At 38.1% G+C, this 14,024-nt stretch overlaps 1 pseudogene; it reads left to right on the forward strand.

Moving 5' to 3' along the window:
• Positions 1-9,663: 9,663 nt before the first annotated feature.
• On the forward strand, positions 9,664-11,095 carry LOC103236265 (elongation factor 1-alpha 1 pseudogene; annotated as a pseudogene).
• Positions 11,096-14,024: the final 2,929 nt, after the last annotated feature.

The raw sequence follows: 14,024 nt of genomic DNA on the forward strand, positions 1-14,024 counted from the left end.
GTTTCCCTAAGCTTCAAAAGTATTTTGTTTACCTCTTATTATATGTTAATCACGTGTTTGCTTTCTGCTTAAGGAAAAAATTGATCCAGTGACTTGCAACTAAACAAAAATTTAATCCCCCAGTTCTGACTCGGATTTTTTTTTATATCTTAGCACACCTTTTTGACATTTCCTGTTTTCATGCTTACCCATTCCAATGGTGTGGATAGAATCTATTGACACCAAACAAGTGGCACTTTCTTTGTTTAACAAATATTTGTGGATACCCAGCTTCACTACTGAATGGATAATCCTGACCAAATGATTTAATTTTTCTGCTCCTCCTGTTGGAAATAAATATTTGGTGCCATAAAAGAAATAGCACTCGAACATGAATTTTCTCAGCAAGGAAATTTTACTTCTATAGAAAGATGTGTCTCGTGGATGGAACAATGGCAAAAGCACAGCTGAACAAGGGAGAGGAAGGGGTTCTTATCCCTGACACAGGTAGCCCCTCCTGCTGTTTCATTCTCCTATTGGCTAGGGTTGGACCACACAGTCTAAGCTAATTCTGATTGGCTATTTTAAAGAAAGCAGGTGTATGAGCCAGAGTGGTGGGGTGAGCAGTTTCAGTGGGAAAGACGGTTGTGGAACAGGTGACTAAAGGTGACTCAGGTCAGAGCAGGTGACCAGGAGTGACTCAGGACGGAGCAGGTAACCAGGGGAACAGATGTGAACTACTGATTAGAACTGGTGGGAAAGTTGTTTACTGAAACTAGGGGCAAGGAGATGAGCAGAACAAGGAAGTTAAACTTTAGAATGGAGAACAAAGAACTGAATATACTGACATGCTGATTCTTTGAAGAGAAACTTAGAATTCACTGTATTTAACACTCCTTTTCACTATGTGACTGGAAAGAAAGGCCAAAAATTATTTTTATTCTCGTAAGTGAAACAGGAGTACATAAAATGAAAGCTTCCTAAAATTAAAAATAATTAGTTAAAAGTTTGGTGAATTTATCTTGAGAAAGAATAAAATAGGCTAGGGGATGTGTGGGAGGACCCTGATGAAGCTGCACATACTGAGTTTGTAAACTTTGATGAACCTTTTTTTTTTGCCAGAAGAAACATGTTCCCTATCCCTAGTAGTGACAACATCCCCTCCCTGACCCCTGTTGCCATCAGCCTTCACACCTTTGTCTGAGGAGATAAACCCTATGCTGCCTAAGGCAACAGTGATGGTCTCCCCTGAGGCAGTTGCCAGGCAAGATAATGTTGATTCTCCTCAGGAGCTACCCCCAACACCCTTGTTTGCTTCTAGACGTGTAACTAGACTAAAGTCCTAGCAGGCCATTAAAGGAGAGGTTCAGAGTGTGACCCATGAGGAGGTGTGCTGCACTAAAATAATAACAATAATAATAATAAAAACTGCTTGAGTTTTCTAATTTATGTAAGTCGAAATCTAGAGAACAGGCATAGGAATGAACATTAAGGTCTGGGATAATGGTAGGAACAACACAGAGTTGGATCAGGCAGAATTTATTGATTTGGGCCCACTAAGTAGGACTCTGCATTTCATGTTGCAGCTCGGGAAGCTAAAAAAAGTTCTAGTAGTTTATTTGCTTGGTTAGTTGAAGTACGAGTTAAAAAAACGATTCCCTGTGAGTGAGCTGGAAATACCTTATCTCCCTTGGTTTAAGGAAGAGGAAGTGATCCAAAGCCTTAGGGAGATAGGAATGGTGGAGTGGATTAGTCACTTTAGATACACTCATCCCAGCTGGGAGGGTCCAGAAAATATACTCTTGACCAATGCCTTGCAAAATAGATTTGTGAGGGCAGCATCTGCATTTTTGAAGACCCCTGTAATTGTTTTTCTCTGTATGCCAGATCTAACAGTGGAAATTGCAGTCACTCATCTACAAAATTTAAATACAATGGGAATAACTGGATCCCAAGGTGACAGGGGCCTAGTGACAGCATTCAACCATCAAAGGAAAGGTGGATATGGCTACCACAATAAACAGCAGAGACAAAGTGACAATCAGAAGAGTCTGACTTGTATAGAGTTCTGGTATTGGCTAATTAATTGTGGGGTTCCTAGAAGTGAAATTGGTAAGAAGCTTACTGCATTCCCACTTAATTTATACAAGCAGAAAACTTCTAGGTCAAACAGACAAAAGATTAATTTAAATTATAATAACAAAATTATTGCCCCTCAATCTATTTCCAGACATGAGCCAGTTTACAGACTCAGAACCCCTTGAATGAAGGGGAGGCTGAGTCTCATTGAAGAAGGACCCCACTACATTACCAACAATTTATGCAGTGAATCTTTGTCCTATCCTTCCCCAAGGAAACTTCTGGCCTTTTACCAAGGTAATGGCATTGGGGGAAGGGAAATGACTAGACACTTTGGGGACTACCGGACACTGCCTCTGAACTGACATTGATTCCAGGGGTCCCAAAATGTCAATGTGGTCCTCCAATAAAAGTAGGGGCTTATTGAGGTCAGGTAGCTAATGGAGTTTTAGCTCAGTTCTGACTTACAGTGGGTCCAGTGGATCCCTGGACTGATCCTGTGGTCAGTGCCCGAGTGCCAGAATGGGTAATTGGCATAGACATATTTAGCAGCTGGCAGAACCCCCATATTGGCTCCCTGACTGGTAGGGTGAGAGCTATTATGGTGGGAAAGGTTGAATGGCTTCCATTAGAGTTGGTTCTACCTACAAAAATTATAAATCAAAAACAATATTGCATCCCTGGAAAGATTGCAGAGATTTGTGCCACTACCAAGGACCTGAAAGACACAGGGGTGGTGATTCCCACCACATCCCCATTCAACTCTCTCATTTGGCCTGCGTAGAGGACAGATAGATCTTGGAGAATGACAATGTATTATTGTAAGCTTAACCAAGTGACTACAATTGCAGCTGCCATACCTGATGTGGTTTCACCGCTTGAGCAAATAAACACATCTCCTGGTACCTTTGATGCAGCCATTGACTTGGCAAATTTCTTTTTCTCCATTCCTGTCCATAAGGCCCACCAGAAGCAATTTGCCTTCAGCGAGCAAGGCCAACAGTGTACCTTTACTATCCCTTTAGGGATATATCAAAACTCCAGCTTTGTGTAATAATCTTATTCGGAGAGAACTTGATCGCTTTTTGCTTCCACAAGGTATTACACTGGTCCATCACATTGATAACATTACACTGAGTGGAACCAGTGGACAAGAAGTAGCAAACATGCCAGACTTATTGGTGAGACATTTTCCTGCCAGAGGATTGGAAATAAATCTCACTAAAATTCAGGGAACTTTTGCCTCAGGAAAATTTCTAAGGATCCAGTGGTATGGGGAATGAGATGTTCCTTCAAAGGTGAAGGATAAGTAGCTGCATTTGGCTCCTCCTACAACCAAGAAAGAGGTATAACGGCTAGTGGGTTATTTGGATTTTGGAGGCAACACATTCCTTATTTGGTTGCGTCACTCTGGCACATTTATTGAGTGACCTAAAAGACTTTCAGCTTTAAGTGGGGTTTAGAACAGGAGAATGCTTTGCAACAGGTCTGGGCTGCTGTGCAAGCTGTTTTACCACTTTGTCCATATAACTCAGTAGATCCAATGGTGCTTGTGGTGTCAGTGGCAGATGACCTAGCAGATCCAATGGTGCTTGAAGTGTCAGTGACAGATAGGGATGCATTTTGGAGACTTTGGCAGGCCCCTGTATGTGAATCACAGTGGAGGTCTCTAGGATCTCCTGCCATCTTCTGCAGAACACTATCCTCTTTTTGAGAGACAGCTCTTGGCCTGTGTATTATTCAGGGTCCTCTAGGGGAACAAAACTAATGGAATATATGCATTAGTTATATATAACTAATAGGAGATGTGTGTGTGTGTGTGTGTGTGTGTGTGTGTAGTTTAAAAGGAATTAAATTACATGACAACAAGATACTACAATAGGCTGTCTGAAAGCTGAGGAGTAAGGAGAGCCAATACAAGTCTCAAAACTGAAGAACTTGGAGTCTGATGTTCAAGGGTGGGAAGCATCCAGCATGGGAGAAGTATGCAGGCTGGAAGGCTAGGCCAGTCTCTCCTTTTCATGTTTTTCTGCCTGCTTTATATTTTCTGGCAGCTGATTAGATGATGCCCACCCAGTTAAGAGTGGGTATGCCTTTCCCAGCGCACTGACTTAAATGTTAATCTCCTTTGACAATAACCTCACAGACACACCCAGGATCACTACATTGTATCCTTCAATCTAATCAAGTTGACACTGAATGTTAACCATCACAGCCTATATCTGAGCTTTGGTGAAAACTGAACATTTGACTATGGGTCATCAAGTCACCATGCAAACTGAACTGCCTATCATGAACTAGATGCTTTCTAACCCATCTAGCCTTAAAGTGGGTGGTACACAGCAGAATTCCATCACCAAATGGAAGTAGTATTTACATGATTGGTCTCGAGCAGATCCTGAAGGCACAAGTTGCATGAGGAAGTGGCTCAAATGCCCATGTTCTCCACTCTTGCCACCCTGCCTTCTCTCCCTCAGCCTGCACCAATGGCCTCATAGGGATTTCTCTATGATCAGTTGATGGAGGAAGAGAAGACTATGGCCTGGTTCACAGATGGTTCTGCACAATATGCAGGCACCACCCGAGAGTGGACAGCTGCAGCACCATGGCCACTGTCTAGGACATCCTTGAAGGACAGTGGTGAAGGGAAATCTTCCCAGTGGGCAGAACTTCAAGCAGTGCACCTCGTTGTGCACTTTGCATGGAAGGAGAAATGGCCAGATATGAGATTATTTACTGATTCATGGGCTGTAGCTAATGATTTGGTTGGATGGCCAGGGACTTGGAAAGAATCTGATTAGAAAATTGGTGACAAAGACATCTGGGGAAGAAGTATGTGGATGACCCTCTTTGAGTGATAAAAATCTGTGAAGATATTTGTATCCCATATGAGTGCTCACCAATGGATGACTTCAGCAGAGAAGGATTTTAATAATCAAGTGGATAGGATGACCTGTTCTGTGGAAACCACTCAGCCTCCTTCTCAGCCAGCCCTGTCATCGCCCAATAGCCCCATGAATGAAGTGGCCAGCATGGAGGTTATGCATGGGTGCAAAAACATGGACTTTCACTCACCAAGGCTGACCTGGCTTTGGCCACTACTGGGTGCCCAATTTGCCAACAGCAGAGACCAAGCCTGAGCCCTCTATATGGCACCATTCCCTGGGGTAATCAGCCAGTTACCTGGTGGCAGGTTGGTTATATTGGACCTCTTCTATCATGGAAAGCACAAGGCTTGTCCTTACTGGAATAGACACTCCAGATATGGATTTGCCTATCCTGTACATAATGCTTCTGCTAAGCCTACCACCTGTGGATTCATGGAATACCTTACCCACTATCATGATAGTCCACACAGCATTGCCACTGACCAAAGCATTCCCTTTACAGCTAAAGAAGTGTAGCAGTGGGCTCACGCTCAAGGAAGTCATTGGTTTTACCACCTTCCCCGTCATCCTAAAAACCTGGATTGATAGAGTGGTAGAATGACCTTTTGAAGTCACAATTACAACACCAACTAGGTGCCAATATTTTGCAGGGCTGGAGCAAAGTTCTCCAGAAGGCAGTGTATGTCCTGAATCAGTGTCCAATATATGGTACTGTTTCTCCCATAGCCAGGATTAATGGGTCCAGGATTCAAGGGGTAGAAGTGGAAGTGGCAATACTCACCATCACCCCTAGTTATCCACTAGCAAGATTTTTGTTTCCTGTTCCCACTACATTATGTCCTGCTGGCCTAGAGGTCTTAGTTTCAGAGGGAGGAATGCTCCCACCAAAAGACACAACAATCATTCCATTAAACTAGAAGTTAAGATTGCCACTGGACACTTTGGGCTCCTTCTACATTTAAGTCAATAGTTTAAGAAGGGAGTTACAGTGTTGGCTGTGGTAATTGACCCAGAGTATCAAGATGAAATCAGTCTATTACTCCACAACTGAGGTAAAGAAGACTATGCATGGAATACAAGAGATCCATTAGGGTGTCTCTTAATAGTACCATGTCCTGTGATTAAGGTCAATGGGAAACTACAACAGCCCAATTCAGGCAGGACTACAAATATCCCAGACCCTTCAGGAATGAATGTTTGGGTCACTCCACCAGGAAAATAACCATGACCTGCTGGGGTGTTTGCTGAAGGCAAATAGAGTAACACAGAATGGGTAGTAGAAGAAGGTAGTCATCAATAACAGCTATGACCACGTGACTAGTTGCAGAAAGGAGGACTGTAATTGTCATGAGTATTTCCTCCTTCTTTTGTTAAAAACATGTTTGTGCATGAATATACTTCTACTAAGAAAATATCTTCATTTTACTTTATTTCTCCTTTACCATGTGACATAAAATTTGTTGATTTCATATCAGCACCTAAGTATTGCTAACTTTATTTAATAGCATTTAGGTTGGGGATTGGTGCATTTCCAGTTGTGTAAAAGATAGTTGTATTATGTTAGGCATAGTTATGACCTTATTATTGTCTTTATTTGAAAATTATATATGATCTGAGGAGACGTGTATGGGTTCAAGTTGACAGGGGTGGACTTGTGATGGTTAATACGGAGTATCAACTTGATTGGATTGAAGGACGCAAAGTATTGATCCTGGGTGTGTCTGTGAGGGCGTTGCCAAAGGAGATTAACATTTGAGTCATTGGTCTGGGAAAGGCAGACACACACTTACTCTGGGTGGGCACGATCTAATCAGCTGCCAGTGAATATAATGCAGGTAGAAAAACGTGAAAAGGCTAAACTAGCTTAGCCTCGCAGACTACATCTTTCTCCCATGCTGGATGCTTTCTCCCATGCTCCCTGCCCTCAAACATTGGACTCCAAGTTCTTCAGTTTTGGGACTCAGACTGGCTCTCCTTGCTCCTCAGCTTGCAGACAGCCTATAGAGGGACCTTTTGGTAGTGTGAGTTAATACTTAAGAAACCCTCCTTTATACATATGTTATTTGTTCTGTCTCTATAGAGAACTTTGACTAATACAACATCGGATACAATGTTATATATTATTTTCTTAATTAAATATATGTTCTTCATGTGTTTTTCAAGTGTACATATGCATTTGAGGACATTTATTAATACATAATAAGAGTCTGTGGGAAAAAAAGAAAAGAGTGGAATTGTTGATAGGGGAAGACACATCAGAATAAGACCTAGAGAAGGAAATGACAGGAGGGAAAGAAAGAGAGAAGAAAGCCTTTACATATACAGGTTCAGTAATCCTTATCTAAAATGCTTGGGAACAGAAGTGTTTTCAATTGTGTATCTTTTCAGATTTTTGAATATCTGCATAAACATAACGAGATGTCTTAGGGATGACACCCAAGTCTAAACACAAAATTTGTGTTTCATGTATACCTTATACACATAACTTGAAGGTAACTTTATACAATATTTTAAATACTTTTGCACGCAAAACAAAGTTTTGCCTATGTTTTGACTGTCACCCACCACATGAGGTCAGGTGTGAAGTTTTACACTTCTGACATTACGTCAGTACTCAAAAAGTTTCAGATTTTAGAGCATTTCAGATTTCAGATTGTCATATGAGGAATACTCAACCTGTATCTCAAAAATAAACTCAATGCACTCTGTATCTGAATATTAAAAAAATTAATTGCTCTATCTAATCACTATGATATATGAGGTGATTAAGATAAAAGAACACATTTATGTATTCATATTAAACATTTTTGTTAAATAGGGCTACCTATGGAAAGTTACATAATAGGAGAACAAAAATGCCAAAACCATCTAGAAAAGTTAAAGCAAACTTCACAGCCAAGAAAATATGTGAGTACCATATAAAGAATGAGAAAAGATTCTTGAGGGAAAAAAGATAAGAAAAGTGAGACTTTCTTTTACCAAATCTAGATGACACTATAGAATAGGACTTCAAAGTGTTATAACTTATTTTCAGTCTTCCAATTTGAAGTTTTGATACTGACTAGTCTCAGATTTGAATCTATTCTCTCTTACTCTGTAGAGTCCATGCTCTCCATGCTCTCAATTTCAAAATAAATGAAGTTATGCAAAATAAAGCCTTATCCTTGAGCAAATACTGTATTTTTCAATATAAATATGTACCCTTCATGTCTGAGTTCCCCACAGCATTTTACACATTGTCTTGCTCAAGAGATGCTGAATATTTGATATGTCATTTGAAATTTTATATAACTAGTATAATTAGGCACCATAACAGATCAGTCCAATTTTATACAGTTTAAATCAGTCATTACTTACTCTCGTAAACTGTTGTTTTCTCAAATTGAAAGTGCTATCTCTATTTACATATTTGATGAAGGAAACATTTCTACTAACATTTTGCTACAGTTTGCAGTACACTTAAACAGAATTAGTGCAAATAATTATAGTCTTGTTGTGGCTAAAAAAGGGAACTAATAAAATCAGTTTTAACATTTATCAGATTTGAGTTTAAAAATTTGATTTTCAGTAATTAGACATATTGATGTTTCTAAATAATGTTCAATTTCATTTTTTTCCTAAAACTTGACTCTCTTCAAATTGACCACATTTGCTTACCTTAACAAAATTAAATGTAGAATAAATAGAAGTGTTGGAATTTATAAGTATTGTAGTTCTAAACCAACATAGCTAAACAAATACTCAATTAAAGTAAGTACACAATTACTGATTTTCTGAAGGAAAAACTTGCCAATGATTATCAAATCAAGATTAATAAATTTGTGTCAATCTCAGTTGTCAATAAGTATGTAAACAATGATAATAGCAGATTAGGTCAGTTGCATTATGTTAATGATCTTTATTTTATATCTCTTAATTAGAACTACTAATCAGTTTAATGGTTGTGGTAATTCTTGTTATGTTGATAATAAAACTTACAGAGTGTAAGATTCTTTACTTTTTATTTTAACTAGTTACAGGTCTATTTTCCTGGCCACTGCTATCTACTTAGTACTATTGTTTCCAGAGCCAACTAAATTGCATGACCCTCAGGAGTGTACTTTACTTTTGATTGTTCTTTCACCCTGAAAAAATGACTTTAAAGATTTGAATGATAATATGACCTCTCAAGCCCAAAAATATATCCCATGATGATAACAAGGAGAGATTGTTTTCTTACAACAGTCTCTTTTTCAAAAGAAAACTTGAGCTTTGATCTTTTTGGGCCCTGTTGCTGTTTATATTCAGGGACACAATGTCATAGATCTACAGTGTTAAAATTTAAAAATTCCCCTGTGGCTACAAACCAGGAGTAAAAATCCACAGCTAGCCAATCATATTGCATATATTTTAGACATGGAAGACATAAAATCATCTCTTTATGTTGAGTTATTCTCAATTTATTGGATACACAACGTACCCTTGCAGTATTGAACATAGACAACTTACATTTAGTTTGATTTAAAGAAGAGAATTGCATTCCATACTCATTAAGTCATCCTGCAGGTCTTTGAAGAAGTACTAAATTTTGAAGTGCATAACTAGTGAGGCAGTTTTAATTCTAACCAAGCATGGCATGAAATAAACATGCAAATGGCAAACAGAAAGCTGTTAATTTGTATGAGAAGTTAAAGTTAAAAAAAAACAAGTTGATAGTTTTTTTTCACAACGGGTTTGCCGCCAGAACACAGGTGTCATGAAAACTACCCCTAAAAGCCAAAATAGGAAAGGAAAAGATTCATATCAACATTGTCGTCATTGAACACGTAGATTCAGTCAGGTCCACCACTACTGGCCATGTGATCTACAAATGTAGTGGCATCGACAAAAGAACCATTGAAAAATTTGAGAAGGAGGCTGCTGAGATGGGAAAGGGTTCGTTCAAGTATGCCTAGGTCTTGGGTTAACTGAAAGCTGAGCATGAGCATGGTATCACCATTGATATCTCCTTGTAGAAATCTGAGACCAGCAAGTACTATGTGGCTATCATTGATGCCCCAGGACACAGAGACTTCATCAAAAACATGATTACAGGGACATCTCAGGCTGACTGTAATGTTCTGAATGTTGCTGCTGGTGTTGGTGAATTTGAAGCTGGTAACTTCAAAAATGGTCAGACCCGAGAGCATGCCCTTCTGGGTTACACAGTGGGTGTGAAACAGCGAATCAATTATGTTAAAAAAAATGGATTCCACTGAGCCACTGTACAGCCAGAAGTGATATGAGGAAATCATTAAGGAAGTCAGCACTTATATTAAGAAATTGGCTACAACCCCGACACAGTAGCATTTGTGCCAATTTCTGGTTGGAATGGTGACAACATGCTGGAGCCAAATGCTAACATGCCTTGGTTCAAGATATGGAAAGTTACCTGAAACGACGGTAATACCAGTGGAACCACACTGCTTGAGGCTCTGGACTGCATCCAACCACCAACTCGTCCAACTGACAAGCCCTTGCACCTGCCTCTTCAGGATGCCTACAAAATTGGTGGTATTGGTATTGTTCTTGTAGGTCAACTGGAGACTGATGTTCTCAAACCCAGTATGGTGGCCACCTTTGCTCCAGTATACATTACAACTGAAGCAAAATCTGTTGAAATGCATCATGAAGCTTTAAGTGAAGCTCTTCCTGGGGACATTATGGGCTACAATGTCAAGAATGTGTCTGTCAAGGAAGTTCATCATGGCAACATCGCTGGTGACAGCAAAAATGACCCACCAATGGAAGCAGCTGGCTTCACTCCTCAAGTGATTATCCTGAACCATCTAGGCCAAATCAGTGCTGGCTATGCCCCTGTGCTGGATTGCCAGACGGCTCACATTGCATGCAAGTTTGCTGAGCTGAAGGAAAAGATTGATCACCGTTCTGGTAAAAAGCTGGAAGATGGCCCTAAATTATTGAGGTCTGGTGATGCTGCCATCATTGATATGGTTCCTGGCAAGCCCATGTGTGTTGAGAGCTTCTCATACTATCCACCTCTGCGTCACTGTGCTGTTCGTGATATGAGACAGACGATTGTCCTGGATGTTACCAAAGCAGTGGACAAGAAGGCTGCCGGAGCTGGCAAGGCCACCAAGTCTGCCCAGAAAGCTCAGAAGGCCAAATGAATATTATCCCTAATACCTGCCACCTGGTCTTAATCAGCAGTGAAAGAATGGTGTCAGAAGTGTTTGTTTCAACTGGCCACTTAAGTAAAAGACCGGTTAATGATAACAATGTATCGTAAAAACCTTCAGACAGAAAGGAGAATGTTTTGTGGACCACTTTGGTTTTCTTTCTTGTATGTGGCAGTTTTAAATTATTAGTTTTTTAAATTAGTACTTTTTAATGGAAACAACTTGAGCAAAACTTTGTCACAGAATTTTGAGACACATTAAGAAAGTTTAATGAGCAAAACAAACAAACAAACAGACAAACAAACAAAACCAAGATGATAAAAGCAGTTAGTTTGTGCTACTACAGAATGGAATCTACAATTCACATCCTGGGGGAGTGACAAACCAGTCATTTAATGCTGTGTCAACACATGTATCTTGTCTTTCATTAGTAAACTCTCCCGCTGTTTTGTACACTGTCAGAAGTGGACCACCTACTGAAATTCATAGAGGTGTGGAAACTGGCATGGTTTAATAATTCTGTTTTGTTTAACTTTCTTCCTTATCCTATTTGAAGCTATTTTTTCTGTGTTTTTAGAACAAGTATCTATTAGCTTCATTTATGAGGTAAATGTTTAAAACATTTATGATTCAAATGACCTACTTTCCTCTTAATTCCTTAGAGCACTTTGAATATCCTAGCCAATGGAGGCTTACATTTGCCCGTAAATTACCCATGCTTTATCTCTGCACACAGTCTGCCCCACATCATCTGTGAATAAATAACCATAAAAAATAAATGGAGAGGAAAGACAACTGCATCCGTCTCCCTTTCTTTCTGAAGTGTTCTACTGAGATGTTGGTTAATGATCTAAGCAGTAGTATAGATTCAAAAGATTTTCCACTCCTCCAGATCAACCCTCCCCTGGACAAACCTGTTCAATTTAAGTCTTTTCTTATTTGACATTGCTTATAGGAAGTGAATGAGTAAACAAATATTTAAACAATAATACATGAAATCTATGAAACACAATTAAGTAAAAGTCCAGGAAATGGAAAGATAACTAGATATAAAATTTTTCAAGAATATAATATGATTTCCTCAAACATTTTCTAAACATAGTCAAGAGTAGGATAAAAGCTACCCTAATTTTCGATATTAATAAACAAGGACATATTTATTTCAGAAAATATTATGTTTCCTGTAAAATTAATTACTGGCATTCATTTTATTAATATGAGTCATAAGGACTTTTATACCAAACACAGAATAAACTTAGGAATAGTGTGGCTGTTTAATATTATAAGTAGTATTGTTTGTAAAATTAAAATTAAAATGACTACTTCAATCACATACATGATCCTCATTTACACTGATAATCCTTCTTCTAATAAAACAGTATTTATTTTAAAAGCTTTTTTTTTTATTTTAAGGAACAATTTAGACATGTTTGCTTTTTTTAAGAAGCAATCAAATAAAGGTGACAGAGTTTATTAAAAAGCTTTCTGGTAAAATCAAAAAATGCCATAATAATTTTAAATATTTGACCTATATGCATTATAATCAGAATGAAAGTAAATTCTAAAAGAGAAAAATTGAAACTTAGACTATTAGCTAGATTGTTGAAATACATGTGTAAATATTCAGAATGATTGATGTACAGCAGATATTTTAAGAGCATAAAATTTGATATGTGTTTGTTTAAATGTTATCTTCAATATGTTAGGTATAGTTCATTTCACTGTGTTTCAATTAAGGAGAATTTTTTTTTTTTTAAAACTATTTCTTGTTTAGTATAAGGTGAGCTTCGTACTTTTGGAGATCTATGAAGAACCACCCCACCCCAAATTTTAAAATATAATGAAATAATTTCTAATTAAACATAAATCATTAGATGTTAAATATGTTAATTCATTATTTGCTTTATAATATTGGAAATATTAACTTTATAATATAACTTTATAATATCTTTAGTTTTTAAAATCATAGAAATTTTAAAATAAAGTTATTTTTTCTTTTTCTAAGATTCATTTTTAGTTTTCTGAACTTATTTTGAATAAAATGTTCTTCATAGAAAACTGAATATTTTCATAAGGATGCTTTAATTGCTTAAAATGTGTAAAGTTAAAATTATTTAAAAATTAAAATTTGAAATAAGCCTTAATTTCAGTAAATTGGAGATATATACCTTTTGAAATACATCAAATTGCAAATATTTAAATGAAGAACCATTGACTTTAAATAATTAAACATTTGCTTCATAACATTTATACCATTAGCTTGTTTAAAAAAATACTTAATCTTAGTAGGTTAAAAACTATTGCTAATTCTGATTCAAGGGAATTCAATTATAAGAGTTGCATGATATGAGTAGTCAACAATTTTAAGCATAATTTGTTTTTAAAAATATGAATTGAAAATCTGGTGAAAATTCTTTTCATACAGTTGAGGAAAACCCACAGGTATAAAGGTTGAGTAATATTTGCTTCCGGTGAAGTTTCCAAAGCTTCTAAGCTTTCATCCAGATTCTCATAATTTGGAAAGCTGCAATGGTGCTGTATTTATAAATAACTGTCTTAAGCTAAAAATAAATGATTGATATTAAAATGATTGATATTTGTTTCTAACTGTAGTTCATATAATTTCTACCTTGAGATATATAATATTAAATCTTGGCCGGGCACGGTGGCTCAAGCCTGTAATCCCAGCACTTTGGGAGGCCGAAACGGGCGGATCACGAGGTCAGGAGATCGAGACCATCCTGGCTAACACAGGTGAAACCCCGTCTCTACTAAAAAAATACAAAAAACTAGCCGGGCGAGGTGGCGGCGCCTGTAGTCCCAGCTACTCGGGAGGCTGAGGCAGGAGAATGGCATGAACCCGGGAGGCGGAGCTTGCAGTGAGCTGAGATCCGGCCACTGCACTCCAGCCTGGGTGACA

This window comes from Chlorocebus sabaeus, chromosome 7 (genome assembly GCF_047675955.1).
Source record: "Chlorocebus sabaeus isolate Y175 chromosome 7, mChlSab1.0.hap1, whole genome shotgun sequence".
NCBI classification, from domain to species: domain Eukaryota; kingdom Metazoa; phylum Chordata; class Mammalia; order Primates; family Cercopithecidae; genus Chlorocebus; species Chlorocebus sabaeus.